We start from the raw sequence: 12,772 nt of genomic DNA, 5'->3' as shown, positions 1-12,772 counted from the left end.
ACGCCAAAACGAATCATAATTCCGATGCAATAGGAAAAGATTAACATCCGAAATTAAATATACTGTATTTCATTGATTCTCATCACATCTGCCATTCTTCTACCTTGTATACTGTTTCAGGATACCGATCCAGGGGAGAGGGGACCCATTACAACAGTAACCTTCATCAATGCACGAAGATCTCCACTATTCTTTAATTCACTAGAGGACGTATCTTACTGAAGCCTGCGTGTTCGAACGTGCACTGAATTAGATGGGACGGTGTGAAGCTTGCGTTGTGCATCTATGAATGAAAGTAGTATTTGTATGAAATTGATTCTTAGTATCTTCTGTTATCATTATTATTCAAATAAGCATATATCCATACCTCGATGCGTTACTTCATAATGTATTACTTTTAATGGTAAACTGGCAATCAATTTATTAGCTATACTTTACATCTGGCTGGATGAATCACCCTTATTTGTTAACAACAGCAAATTCCACAGACTCACAGAGATTGTCTCAAAGTCACCAACTCAAGACTCAACCAACTCGATAAAGCTTCCGTACCATTCAAATCCAGAATTCTCTACCTTCTTCCATTTTTCTGATTTTTCTTTGCGGGTCGAGGGGAAAGAAGTCTTGAGAGCCCACGCCCCTTTTCGGTATCAAAGCCATAAAAAAATCATCTTTAATATCTCACCAGGACAAAGGCACACTCTAGTACAGCAGTATCAGACAGAAAATAATAATTATCTAAAGTTAATCGTACCTTCCTTATTTTTACAGTTAAGATAAAATCTTTTATTTGGTAAAAATCAAACTTCTCTAATATAAAAAAAGTACCTACGCATGAGTAATTAGACACTGATGAGGCATTAATTGCTGAATATTATATTCCACCAAGGAATATATGCTGACACAACAGTCTGTTATCAAGAGAAAACCTGTTTTGCAGGAGAGGAATCTCAGATTTGATCTAATGCTCCTTTCCATCACCGAACAGCAGCTGCAGATACATTACCCAGCATTACTCCATTCAAGAAGCTTCCTTTCCATGCATTTCTACGACGCGACCTGTCTTTATTCGTCGCTTTCTCTCGGGCACCTAATTTGTAATTTCGAGGCCAAAAACCAGTTTTCTTGGTAGAAGAAGGTAATGGACAGGAGACAGACAGAGAGAGAGAGAGAGAGAAATAACAAGACATACGATCACTGCAAAACTCACAAGTTATATATATATATATATATATATATATATATATATATATGTGTGTGTGTGTGTGTGTGTGTGTGTGTGTGTGTGTAATGTATATATATACAGTTTTTCCCTTGACTCAGCATTCGTTTTAAAAACCAAATCGAAGACACCATAGATGTGTGAGTATGTATATGCGTGTGTGTGTGTGTGTGTGTGTGTGTGTTGGTGAGAGAGAGAGAGAGAGAGAGAGAGAGAGAGAGAGAGAGAGAGAGAGAGAGAGAGAGAGAGAGGGGGAGGGGAAGACTGACAGTTGGCTTCCTACTCTTTCTCCAAACATTCCTATTCCTCCTCCCCCCCCCCCTCCTCCTCCTCTTCCTCCAGCCCTTGCTCGAACAACAGTCCCTGCGCCGTTCGCTGCTTCCTATGCCCAGGTTGAAAGTCATTACATATTTTACGGCTATAATTACCCGCCGTTAAAACCCTCAGCGATGCCTCAGCTGCCTACTTAACATGCAAAACCCGCCGGGTGTAATCTGGCTAAGGTTACGTCGTTAGCTAGAATCAACAATTAATGGACACGAACCTCCTATTATTTTTACGGCGTGTGCATGGTAAGGTCAAGAGGAGAGACGGATTTGTTGCGCGAGTGCGTGCGTCTGTTGTTTCTCTCGGGGTGTTCCACGGGCAGTCGTGCAATGCACGTCTTTTGATGAGATTTTGATTGGATGAAAGAGGATACAAGGGCTCATTGAGACTTTATGGCTGAAGTTTACATCAATCGTCTACCGGATTTCTTTCGATGACTTTTAAAAGAATTATGACTAAAACCAGAGTTCTGTCTCACTGGAGTCAAATTTTCCAGCTGGGGCGACTTCGCTGGAATGATTTGCCAGAGGGTGGCTCTAGAGAAATTCAGAAGTCAGTATTTTAACAGAAACACTGATGAGGTCGAAAGTCTTTGCTTTTGTCTTTTACATAGTAATACAGTTAACTATATAATTGTGGATTTTTATTACACCAAAGATAACAGTTACTATCACATCATCCTTTCAACCAATTGGTCAAGGATAAACTCTCCGTATTTACAATTCTGCAGTATCATCTGTATCATTTACATTTACAGAAGGTCAATCGGCAAAACGGTTAACCAACCAATCCCCTACAGCTACTATATTGCTAACCTCTTAACTCACAAGAATCTCCAGCCTCCTGAATAGTATTAAGGACCTTCCGTTCTAACACATCTTGCACACCTTTCTGTCTCCCTCTCTTTGCTCCCAAAACTCCCGAAGTATAGGACCTTTTTCGCCAATCTATTATCCTTCATTTTCTTTCCATGCAAACAAATCACCTCAGTATGCTTGCCTATCTTTACTCGAGTGTCATCCATTTTACTGCTTTTTAGTGTCACTTTCGTTTCTCACTCTTCCAACCCTTCTTACCAAACATTACTACACAATATAGCTAAATAAAAACTATCCCTTTTCTTTATTTCACACCAACATCCACGATTCACATGAACATATGTATACCCATTACAATATATTATATATATATATATATATATATATATATATATATATATATATATATATATATATATACTATTACATACATACACATACATTTGTATAAATACATATATATGTGTGTGTATGAAACAAAATAAACCATTTACCACTACCGATGGAATCAAAGATGACTCGTCTATACAACAATTTCTACAGCATTAGGGTCTTCATGCAACTGCAGGAAAGGATCATCACTTGCATATTCAACTACACAGGAATCAAATACAAGAAAATGCAACAGGCCACTGACCTCTTACTTTTATGAATAATTGGGCGGTCCTTGTGGGGTGTAACCGATGCTTCTTCATACCGCAGTTTCAGAATCTGAAAAAGAGATTGACATTTTTCATTAATGTTAAGGATAAAATATACTATTTCTTAGACAAAATTCTCCAGGGTATATAACTTCAAGTTACTTTCTACGTCTCACAATTTTATGAATCAATATTTATGTACTTATAAGCGTGTTTACAAAGTCTGCACAACTTTAGCATTTATTCTTATATTTGTTGAATATCGCTGCCTTTTCTCAGTCCATGGATTCTCTTGTTTAAGGACTGGTTCTTTCCGTTAATTTAGGTTTTCTCCTGACTTTCAAATTAAATATGTTTTATTATTATTTGATTATTTTAATCTCTTGCTTATACCATTCACTTAAACAAAACTTATTATATATATATATATATATATATATATATATATATATATATATATATATATATATATATATATATATATATATTATGTGTGTATATAATATATAGTGTATATGTATATGAAACATATGCACTAATTCTCACTAAATGTCGATATCTTTGAAGTCTACCATTTATAAAAGAGTTTATTTTTTTATGAAAATAACGGAAGCAATGCTCATTTTCAGTAAAGCGTACTTTCATCCCATTTTTACGAGTGCACGTTTTTATCAGTTTCTTCTCTTCCACTCCGTCTTTTCGTTCCCCTACATCCGGTTCCTCGACGTTTTTATTTTTTTTATTTTTCCCCTTCCCCTTTTTCTTCTCTCAGAAATTCCATCAACCTTAAAACGAACAACGATATGCTCGAAATATTGTGTTACATACGAAGACACTCCCTCTACTTGAAATTCACCTTTTGATCTTGGGCCCCAGTCTGTGGACGCAGGAAGTTCTTCTCAATGGATGCATTTGTTCCTGAAGGCTCTTCGTCCAACGATTACCTCTATCACGGTCGAGATCGCATTTCTCTCTCTCTCTCTCTCTTTGATTGTAAATCTTTCTCTTGTATAAAGTACTTTTTCTTTTGGCCATCTGCATTTCTTACCAATAGCCTCATCTTCTACAATCTCCACAATTACATCTACGTCTCATTACACGTCTTCTTGAAACTTTATGTCTTCCCTCCTACACTTTCTCCTCTGAAGTGCTTATTTCCTACCTTTAACGCTCCTCCCCTCCCCCTCCCCCCGCCTTCACCAATTTCTTTCCCCTGCGCATGTGGGCATCCCTTGCCTCTGGCCCCCACCCTCATCTCAGGGAGAGGGGAAATGACATCTTGCTGCATTCATCATACACACCTTGTGGTTTCAGCAGACGGGAAAGCTAGTTGCTCGGCCCCTGCACCTACCCCACCCCCAAATCACGCACGTGCTTAGACACCCCCACCCACCCCCACCCCCACGCCTCCCCGAATTTGAAACCGAGATTTCTGGGAGCAATTACTCACCTGGCCGTCAGGTGGCGGTAGCAGCGTTCGGCCTCGTTAAACGCAAACTTCTTTTTTTATTTTAGTTTTTTTCTTTGAATGCCTCGTTAATCCTGACGGCTGGTGTACGCCTCTTGGCGACGATGGCCTTCAGGTTCAAAGTGATTCATTTTTCAGTTTTCGTAAATCTTCTCGTTCGTCCTCTGAGCGTGCGCGGAAAATATGCGAGGCAGAGGAACGGAGATAAACGAACTTTTGGTGAGACTGTCGCATTTTGCTCAAGATTTATTTAGGTGTGTCCTCGGGTGCTCCAGATTCACGAGGCAAAGTAAACACAACAGGAATTAATAGATATATAGAAGCTATTGATCACAATAACCAAATCTAAATACTGTAATGAGATAGCCAAAATGACCTCTTACCGTCTCCTTTTCCTCATATTCGTTAATAGGCTTTCTACTGAACGCCTTAACATCTGATAGGAAGTGAACTAAAACATTCGCCCTTCCAGGGAAAATTCGAACCTACGCTGGTCAGAAGAATGAGGTTAGTGCTGACCCCTTAACAGCAAAAAAGTTGCGAAATGGTATCAGTTCTTAAGTTCACATTTCTCCTGAAGTTATGAGAAACTATAGAAGTTCACAGACCTCTGTGGCTATTGAAATATATTAACAGATTGTTTTATTCCTCTGAAGTCGCTTGGAACATTGGCTGAACCTGACAAGTGAAATTGGAACCAAGTTTACGGTGACACACCCAAAGAGATACTGGCAATATTAACTGACAATAAAGAATAGCCAATACATATTATTCAAGAGTTTATAAAAAGATCATTCCAAGAATAAACAAGTAAAAAATGCGCCGAACTTTCTTCGGCGCAATCGAGTTTTCTTTACAGCGTATAATGCTGTACGAAACTCTCAGCCACGGCCCATGAAACTCTCTCAGCCGCGGCCCATAAAACTTTCAGCCACGGCCTGGAGGTGGCCTGCGTTGTTGGCACCTATAGCGGTGCCAGACGCACGATCATGGCTAAATTTAACCTTAGATAAAATAAAAAAAACTACTGAGGCTAGAGGGCTGCAATTTGGTATGCTTGATGATTGGAAGCTGGATGACCAACATACCAATTTGCAGCCCTCTAGCCTTAGTAGTTTTTACGATATGAGGGAGGACAGTAAAAGTGCGGACGGAGAGACAAATAGCCATCTCAATAGTTATCTTTTACAGAAAACTAAAACCGTAGGAGACCACTAATTAAAAAAAATAATCCTTAATATTAAAATCTTTAAAATTTCCAGCGTTTAAATGGCAGTAAAACATAATGATTAACTTTATAACCCTTCACCCGTTGATATCGTCTCTTTATAAAACGTTTTTCAAATATTTGAAACAAAAACTCGTCTTCTTTTGAAGATTTTAATGTCTCGTTCAAATAATCAAGAGCATTTTACCTCAACTTAACAATTGACGTTCATGTCAACAGAAGCAAATAATAAACCTTCCTTCAGAGACGGCAAGTATATTTTCGTAAATGACAAATCAAAGAGAAATTCAGTTGCAAAGTTAAGTTGAAGTCGCGTACCAATGTAAATTTTGTCATGAATATAGTGCTGCTTGTACTGCTGATAAAATGTTACCTATAAATACAAAGCAATACAGCAGCTGCATGTTGCAAATTTGTGGACAGAGAGAGAGAGAGAGAGAGAGAGAGAGAGAGAGAGAGAGAGAGAGAGAGAGAGAGAGAGAGAGAGAGACGGGAGCAAGAGTTAACAAAGAAAATAAAAACGCATTTAGTTTGAAGATACACATCTTCAACACCGGGTTCTCTTCCAACCATAAACTCTGGCTTAAAGCAAGAGTAAGTACTATATTACCCATTATTTGCAATGAAAGTTATGTGCAGTGCAAAGAACATTTTTGTTTTTTATGATGAGGCGACCGAACCGAACCGACGGTCAACGTAAGGAAAGTACAGTATGTTTTATGTTTTCTTTACGATTATGTAATTTTCCTTGACACTGAATGTGGATTACTGTAATGTGTATTACTGCACATGTTACTGTACATATATGCATTGTATGTATTCCATGATTATTGTCCGTTGCAAACGCATGCGCATGAGCCGCAGTCTGCACTCTGCACATGCGCATGAGTACTCTTCCTGCTCCTCTCGGCACGCATTGAACGCCTTGCAAAGCCTCCCTGTGTATACCTATTTACTGTATGGAATAGAGCAACCTATGACTCGGGATATTATTTCTCGATCCCTACAATCTTCCGTCTTCTCCTACAAGACATCATCACATATCACCACTGAAGTAGAAAGACACACAAATACGAGCATTATATTTATAAAAATTTCCAAAAGTTTCTAAGTTAATGTTAAATTAAGAGGTCATTGACGGGAATAATTTCCTCACACCGGGACAAGAGACAACACACAAATCACATGTACACTAAAATATTACTATATACATTAATTAATACAAAGGAATGTTCTTGGGTTACAATTTTCTATGGACTTTCAATTAACCGTAAGTGTCCACTGACACGTATGGTAAGTTTCATATACCGAGATAAGTGATAGTAAAAAATGTCAGTGTTTTCATTTTGAGCAACAGTTTATCAATTATTTTATCCCTAAAATCGATAAATAAACCAGTCATTCAATGGCCAATTTTTTTCATTAATTGCATTCATTCACCACAACAGACAACTCTAGATCAATACTTCTTTATCCCTTTAGCAGTGAAAGAAAGTGAAGTGTTTATATTCATCCTCTGACTGAACTGATATTGATGTTTATGAAAAATACTTTTAGTTAAGTCTTATAATCTGACTGATATAATTTTTCTAGACAAGACATAATCTAAGCGTCCTACTATACAGAACGCAATGTGCATCCGCATATTTATTTTTCCTGTGTTAGAGCTAGTCAGTTGGCAATGAACTTCAAGTTTAACTATCGTAAAATCTTAAACTGGGATACGGAGAGAAAGCACGATGCAATTGCAAAAGCACCTAAATATTGCCCAGTAGTTAAATATCGAATTGGCTTTATTATTTTGTCTAAACAGACAAAAGAACACTTAATATTAATTATTAAAATACATTTTCCCAGAAATACCAATAGTAAGATAACCAAAATATTTCAGTGACAAAATCATAAAAGGTAAAAATATATTTAAGTGACAAAATCATGAAATAATGAAAACAACTAAGGAAAAAAAAACGAGACAGCCAGCGTAATAACCAGTCAACTCCGATGTAATAATTATCTTCACGGCAATTCATGAAACATGTAACAAAAATTATCTTAGGATAATAGGTAGAATAAAACTGTGAAACTCTTAAAGGAAAATTCGACACTACATTAGACATAAGCACCCACATAAATGCGGGATTCAAACAGCAATAAGCAAGATATACTCCGACAAGAGAGACGTGGGTTCAGAAACAACATTACGGTCGTGATTCTGAATAATTTAAGCCCACCTTCAGACACAATCTCTGCCGGCAATCACGTAAATACTTTTGCTCTTTATTCGCGCTAAACAGCGAACATTGCATAAGTTGTTTGTAAGCTAGCATATCAGCAGCAGCAGCCATAAAATGCAACGCTAAAAAGGTGTTACGTCCGATCTACAAAACAGAACGAGCGACTTGTCTTTAGCCAACACAAAGCTGTGCCTGTCATATAATGAAGTCACGCTTTCAGGTAATAATGGCGACTCGTGACAAGTAAAAGAGGAGTGAAAATAGTGGAGGGAATGTATGACTATATAGATTTCAACTGTGAAACTACATTTACAAAATAGAAATGTACATATAAACTAAGAGATCTGGTTAATTGTTCATCGCTTATTCTTCCCTTGTCGTCTTCCGGGCCTCACTATGGAATAGGAATTGGAAAATAAAATTTAAGCCAGAGGCCAAGCGCTGGGACATAAAAGGTCATATATCTCTGAAAAGGAAGTGTAACAGGAGTGAAACCTCGCAGTTGCACTATGAAACAACTGTTAGGAGAGGGTGGAAAGTAAGATGGAATGGAAGAAAGATATGAACCAAGGTACAGCAAAAGGAATGAAAGGGGTCGAAGCTAGGAGCCGAAAGGACGCTGCAAAGAACCTAAAGTAATGCCTACAGTTGGTCTCATTATGACCCACTGCCGATAATCGAAACTACAAAGGTTTCTTGCCAGTTATTACATTAATTATCAGTGTTCTTGAAGGAATGGATGTTAATTCATATTTCTAAATTTCTTCTTTCAAGTCTTCAACTCTCATCCGTAGAGGAAAGTATTCATTTTATTTTTACGTGATTCAAAGGTATAATGAATATGACTGAAAAAAAAAATACTAACTGTGAAGGACTGCCTCTGTGGCTATCTAGTTCAAAAGACAACGTGCCGTTAACACGATTTCTCGGCGTTTCATTAGTGACTCATTATTATATTTTTATTTTGCATATGAAGAGCAAAACACCAGCCTGTAAGAGCTGCATAAGACTTGTCTCTTATACAAGGGAATGACGGTGCTGCTTCCACAATTGATTGGTGTCAGTTTTTTTTTTTTTTTCTTTGAGGTCATATTTGCTCAGTTCATTATTATATTCACTTTTTCATTTGCTGTAAGTTGCAGTATTGTTTTTAAGCGTGACGTCACACTAACACATTCAATATATATATATATATATATATATATATATATATATATATATATATATATATATATATATATATATATATATATATATATATATATATATTATATTATCCTTTCTTTCCCTTGCATGGGGTGGCTCTAGAGGGTGTAAGAGTTACGGTTATAAACAAGTTGTCTGGAAGAGGCTGCTAGCTCCAAGCAGATTTCCAACCTGCCTGAAACTTGATACACTGTGGCAATCCGCCCATTCCTCGGTCAATTTTTATTCTAATTCCTACATTATTTCCATCTTTCTCCTTTCCATTCATATTTTCCTTTCGCCTATTTCGTTTGATACACTTTTCTATCTGCCTGTCTATCTGTTGTTTTCACACCTTCACACCCGTGATCCCAGACACTATCAAATCTCTGCGACGGCAAGTCCCAAAACTCATTTTGCCAATTCCCTAAACTCATTTCTGTAAGTTGATATCCCTCTACATATACTGACCTGGGTCGCTTTACTACCTAAATTTACGAAAGTAGTTAAGTGTACACTCGGGAATGCCAGGCCTTTGTGAAGACGATGATGCCTTTTAAGAATGGCTTTCAAATTTCATCGTACTTGACAGATAGTGCACAATTCCTAACACCCATTTGTGTAAGCTGATTCTCTCCACTAATACTGACTTGGCCCATTTATTACCTGGATTTATAAAAGTAGGTAAATGTGCTGCCTCGGGAATGCCTGCCTTTGTGAAGGCGATGACGCCTTTTACGAAAGGTTTCAAAACTTCATCATACCTGATAGATACTGCACTTGGTTGTCTTTCTATCATTTATTATTTTCTTTTAAGGACAGAAATGTCACTGCCAAGTCCTCCTTTCCTCCGGCTGAATCAGAATTGTTCGTCCTTATTATCGGATTCTTTGGAGGCGGTAGTTTCGCCAAACGCATTCCTGAAGTCATCAGCATTATAATAGGACTCAAAAGAACGTGCCAAGGTGTTCTCGCTATAAATTAAATCCAGGACCTCTCTCTGGCAAGGAGTGTTCCACCCACTGGACATATAAATGTATTTGTGCTTGTACTTATATGTAAGCATCAATTCTATTTTGTGTTTATACATAGTGGATGTATATGACATTTAATATGTAAAATAATATATATTGAATAATTGATTTAATGTTCTCCGGCATCGGACAACTAAGGTCACTGACGCGATGTCATTTACGAATGACAAAATTTATATAAAACCTATAGACATAATGACTAGATTATATAGTTTAAAAATTAAATCTAGTTTTAGAGAAAGTCCTGCTACTGATACAAGTCTAATAATGCCGCTGGCACCTAAACAACCTCTTCCTCGGGCAACTTGGCTAGAATGTACAACAATATATATTTTTCTAAGCAAATATTTCCAAAGTTGAAATTTACTTACTCTTTATGTCATCTCTTTCCTCTTCCACTGCCCTCTTTGTTCGATTTTTGCCCAACACAGCCCATCGGATGTCCATTCCATCGGCCTCTATGGGAGAAAAAAAATTATAATAAAAAATTTTTATATAATCATAAATTTTTAAGTCATCTTTTTTCCTCTTCCACTTCCCTCTTTTGTTCGGTTTTAGCCCCCAACACAGCCCATCGGATGTCCATTCCATCGGCCTCTATGGAAGAAAAAAAAATTATAATCATAAATTTTTATAAAATCATAATTTTATCATCTTTTTCCTTTTCCACTTCACTCTTTGTTGGCATAGCCCATCGGATGTCCATTCCATCTATAAGAAAAAATTATAATCATAAATTTTGCATAAATCAACGCAGGCAAACCATCAAGGAAATCCTGCAAAAAATTACTGTGATTTCAGTGTTTAGTATTCTTCTTTGATATCTGATATTCCCTTTTACCAGCGCGGAGTAGATTTATCACTCATATATCGTATCAAGCAACGAGCAACAGGAGCCAATAACAATAAAACCTCTAGCAAATATACTTCAAGAGCATTAACGTCAAACCATGATTTTTCGGCATTCAAATAAAAATATATATCATATATATTTCATAGAACCGAGACAGCTAGAGCCAATTTCACCAACACCGGAGAGAGAGAGAAAAAAATCCCGAACACAATTACATAAGGAATGTTTAAAGTGTTATCAAAAATAATGATTTCAATCAGTAGCTTCTTCGCGGTTTCCCCCCCAACCGCTCTTAACTACACCGTATGTCAAAGACTGAACACGCCCCTGCCATTCGCATTGAAGTTGATGTGCAGGGATTTGATACCTACAAGAACTGGCACATATTCCCTCTCTCTTTCTCTCTCTCTCTCTCTCTCTCTCTTAGAAGAGCCAGTAGATTGTCTACCTCTCTCCTTCTCTTACGAGAACCAGTGCATCTCTCTCACTCTCTCTTAGAAGAGCCAGTAGGTCTCTCGTTCTCTCTAAAAATAACCAATATTTCTCCTAAAAACCATCTCTCTCTCTCTCTCTCTCTCTCTCTCTTCTTATCAAGAGCTCTAGCAGATTCTCTCTCCTCTCTAGCCTTATACAAGAATTGTCTTCCTCTTCTCCCTCTCTCTCCCTCTTACAGAACTACTGCATTACATTTCTCTATCTCCCTCTCAAAAGACCCAGTGGGTCTCTCGTTCTCCCTTAAAATAACCAATGACTCTCCTACAAAACGATCTCTCTCTCTCTCTCTCTCAGCTAGCAGATTGTGTCTTCCTCTCTCCTCTTACGAGAACCTGCGACTCTCTCTCTCTCTTACAGAATTGCAGCATTACATTTATCTATCTCCCTCTTAAAAGAGCCAGTAGGTCTCTAGTTCTCTCTTAAAATAACCAATACTCTCCTACAAAACCACCTCTCTCTCTCTCTCTCTCTCTCTCTCTCTCTTTCACACACACACACATATGTGCGGACACAAAACTACTCTTAATGTTTAACTTTTTACACAGCCGTATAATTCACAGGTGAGGAGAGTTTATAGGTTGCCTTGCCATGAACTGATGTAAGGCATCTTGGAAATTTGTTTTCTAGATGTGCATTTCAACGTTAATCATAAAAATAACGTATTTCTGACGTCGACGATCATGACTGTTTTCACATCACTGTATTACTGAATCAGCCAATCACTCAATCTGTTGATAGGGCTATATTAAAACTTCACATTACTGAGATTTCAAGATTATTTTTACCAGCACTACATAAATAACAGCTGGTAATCTTACAGTCATACAACGATACTAAGAACAGCCTGCCTGGTTTTTTCTTCTGTCTGTCTGTCTGTCTCATAAAAAAGACGTGACAGGGCCTCGCATCATCTCCTCGCCCATCCCAGCGGGTTGAATTATGGCTCTCAGCCGCCCACTGATCACACGGGCGTGACTGGTTGACGAGGACCGAGGGCTGGGTAAGGCTCGGTGGGGAAGTGGGAAGGGGGAGGTTCGTGGGTTGGGTGGCCCAGTGGGCGTCTTAGGCGGGCGTGGTTAGATGGGTTAAAAAAAAGGGAGGGGGGGGGGCTGAAATGAATCGAGATAAATGAGCCAAATTATATGGCATATTTCATTTTCTAGTCTGGTGGGTCTTCGTGGATTAATTTCTAAACCTCTCTTATTTATTTTTAATGTTTTCATGTCCCGATCCTAGGACGTTACGTACCGTCTCAAAGTTCTTAATG

General features: G+C 37.9%; 1 long non-coding RNA gene across 1 annotated transcript in view; it reads right to left on the bottom strand.

Moving 5' to 3' along the window:
* The window catches only part of LOC136833547 (uncharacterized), a 170,050-nt gene extending 159,491 nt beyond the window's left edge, over nt 1-10,559 (bottom strand). Inside the window, exons 1-2 of the long non-coding RNA XR_010851501.1 lie at nt 10,529-10,559; nt 3,005-3,078 (exon numbers count right to left, since the gene is read on the bottom strand). This is a non-coding gene — a long non-coding RNA (uncharacterized lncRNA). The remainder of the gene's footprint in view (nt 1-3,004; nt 3,079-10,528) is intronic.
* Nucleotides 10,560-12,772: the final 2,213 nt, after the last annotated feature.

This window comes from Macrobrachium rosenbergii, chromosome 51, assembly GCF_040412425.1.
Source record: "Macrobrachium rosenbergii isolate ZJJX-2024 chromosome 51, ASM4041242v1, whole genome shotgun sequence".
Taxonomy (NCBI): Eukaryota; Metazoa; Arthropoda; class Malacostraca; order Decapoda; family Palaemonidae; genus Macrobrachium; species Macrobrachium rosenbergii.
The sequence above is the reverse complement of the archived record's forward strand: the minus strand, read 5'-3'. Positions and strand labels throughout refer to the sequence as shown.